This window comes from Dendrobates tinctorius, unplaced genomic scaffold, assembly GCF_039654945.1.
Source record: "Dendrobates tinctorius isolate UK_male_01 unplaced genomic scaffold, ASM3965494v1 ptg000001l, whole genome shotgun sequence".
In the NCBI taxonomy this organism is placed as follows: Eukaryota; Metazoa; Chordata; class Amphibia; order Anura; family Dendrobatidae; genus Dendrobates; species Dendrobates tinctorius.
This window is the reverse complement of record NW_027361669.1, coordinates 17,003,154-17,006,386: the sequence shown is the minus strand read 5'-3', so window position 1 is coordinate 17,006,386 and position 3,233 is coordinate 17,003,154.

The window sequence follows — 3,233 nt, the reverse complement described above, 5'->3', positions numbered from 1 at the left end:
AGCAGAGAATAGTCAGGTCACAGGCAATGAGTCATACACAGAGAGGGTAGCGCAGTACAGAATCAACAGGCAAACTCACAACGGGCAACAGAACCGGGTCAGAACCATATACAGTTGTGGCCAAAAGTATTGACACCCCTGCAATTCTGTCAGATAATACTCAGTTTCTTCCTGAAAATGATTGCAAACACAAATTCTTTGGTATTATTATCTTCATTTAATTTGTCTTAAGTAAAAAAACACAAAAAGAATTGTCATAAAGCCAAACTGGATATAATTCCACACCAAACATAAAAAAGAGGGTGGACAAAAGTATTGGCGCTGTTCGAAAAATCATGTGATGCTTCTCTAATTTGTGTAATTAACAGCACCTGTAACTTACCTGTGGCACCTAACAGGTGATGACAATAACTAAATCACACTTGCAGACAGTTGACATGGATTAAAGTTGACTCAACCTCTGTCCTGTGTCCTTGTGTGTACCACATTGAGCATGGAGAAAAGAAAGAAGACCAAAGAACTGTCTGAGGACTTGAGAAACCAAATTGTGAGGAAGCATGAGCAATCTCAAGGCTGCAAGTCCATCTCCAAAGACCTGAATGTTCCTGTGTCTACCGTGCGCAGTGTCATCAAGAAGTTTAAAGCCCATGGCACTGTGGCTAACCTCCCTAGATGTGGACGGAAAAGAAAAATTGATAAGAGATTTCAACGCAAGATTGTGCAGATGTTGGATAAAGAACCTCGTCTAACATCCAAACAAGTTCAAGCTGCCCTGCAGTCCGAGGGTACAACAGTGTCAACCCATACTATCCGTCAGCGTCTGAATGAAAACGGACTGTATGGTAGGAGACCCAGGAAGACCCCACTTCTTACCCCGAAACATAAAAAAGCCAGGCTGGAGTTTGCCAAAACTTACCTGAAAAAGCCTAAAACGTTTTGGAAGAATGTTTTCTGGTCAGATGAGACAAAAGTAGAGCTTTCGGGCAAAGGCATCAACATAGAGTTTACAGGAGAAAAAAAGAGGCATTCAAAGAAAAGAACATGGTCCCTACAGTCAAACATGGCGGAGGTTCACTGATGTTTTGGGGTTGCTTTGCTGCCTCTGGCACAGGACTGCTTGACCGTGTGCATGGCATTATGAAGTCTGAAGACTACCAACAAATTTTGCAGCATAATGTAGGGCTCAGTGTGAGAAAGCTGGGTCTCCCTCAGAGGTCATGGGTCTTCCAGCAGGACAATGACCCAAAACACACTTCAAAAAGCACTAGAAAATGGTTTGAGAGAAAGCACTGGAGACTTCTAAGGTGGCCAGCAATGAGTCCAGACCTGAATCCCATAGAACACCTGTGGAGAGATCTAAAAATGGCAGTTTGGAGATGGCACCCTTCAAATATCAGGGACCTGGAGCAGTTTGCCAAAGAAGAATGGTCTAAAATTCCAGCAGAGCATTGTAAGAAACTCATTGATGGTTACCGGAAGCGGTTGGTCGCAGTTATTTTGGATAAAGGTTGTGCAACCAAGTATTAGGCTGCCAATACTTTTGTCTCTCCCATTTTTGGAGTTTTGTGTGAAATGATCAATGTTTTGCTTTTTGCTTCATTCTCTTTTGTGTTTTTTCATTTAAGACAAATTAAATGAAGATAATAATACCAAAGAATTTGTGTTTGCAATCATTTTCAGGAAGAAACTGAGTATTATCTGACAGAATTGCAGGGGTGTCAATACTTTTGGCCACAACTGTAAGCAAGCTATAAGACAATGAACAGGCACACAGGGGTCAACACACTTGGCCAAAGGCAAAAGTATAACTGACTGGGATTGGAGTTTCTCAGGGGCTTAAGAAGCTCTCCCTGAACCAAAGAGAGGCCACAATAATTAACCCCAGGCGTGCAGGTCAAAGCCTGTACTGGGCTCCAGACATTAACCCCTGATGTGCAGGTCAAAACCTGCACTGAGATCATGACAGTTGGTTTGCACATTAATGACTGGGCCAATTTTTACAATTCTGACCACTGTCCCTTTATGAGGTCATAACACTGGAACACTTTAAAGGATCCCGGTGATTCTGAGATTGTTTTTTTCGTGACATATTGTACTTTATGACAGTGGTAACATTTCTTTGATATGACTTGCATTTATTTGTGAAAAAGAAAAACAGCAATTTGGTGAAAATTTTGCAATTTTTTATGCGCTTAAATCAGAATGTCATATCACACAAAATAGTTAAAAAATAACATTTCCCACATGTCTACTTTATATCAGCACAATTTTTGAAACATATTTTTTTTGTTAGCAAGTTATAAGGGTTAAATCTTGACCAGCGACTTCTCATTTTTACAACAAAATCTGCAAAACCATTTTTTTAGGGAGCACATCACATTTGAAGTGACTTTGAGTGTCCTATATGACAAAAATTCCCAAAAATGACATCATTTTGAAAACTACACCACTCAAGGTTCTCAAAATTACATTCAAGAAGTTTATTAACCCTTCAGGTGCTTCACAGTAATTTTTGGAATGTGGAAGGAAAAAATAAACAGTTACATTTCTTTCACAAAATTTTTTTTTTAGACCTAATTTTTTTTTACTTCAGCAAGGCTAACATGAGAAAATTGACCATGCATACTCCATATGTGGGGAAAATCCACAATTGACATGAGAAAAAGAGGGTTCCATTTATTGTGCATCCAACAAAATACGTTAAACGTTTTCAGTCCACAAGGGGATATTCATCAGAACTGGATGCCGCAGCAGCGCGCGACCAACCTTGCAAGGGATATGCACTCTAACAAACTTTTATACTATTGGACAGTGAAGAAAAAATAATTTACATTTTTACCATCAAGATTGTGTGTTAGTTTTACATTTTCATACTGGGAAATGGGTAAAAATTGCACCAGAAATTTGTCCCACAATTTCTGCTGAATGTAGAAATTTCCCCATATGTGGCTGTACAGTACTGCTTAGCCATATGGAGAGACTCGGGAGGGACGAAGCGCTGTTTGCCTCCTGGAGCTCAGATTTTCCTTGACTAGTTTGTGGATTCCATATAAAGAGCCCCTAAGTGCATGAAAAGCAGAAACCCCCCTCAAGTGACCCCATTTTGGAAATTAAGACCCTTTGGGAATTTATCTACAGATGTAGTGACGATTTTGACTCCATGGGTGTTTTCCAGAAATAAGCAGCAGTGGATGATGCTGAGTGAAAATTCCAAACTGCCATTGTAGTGACCA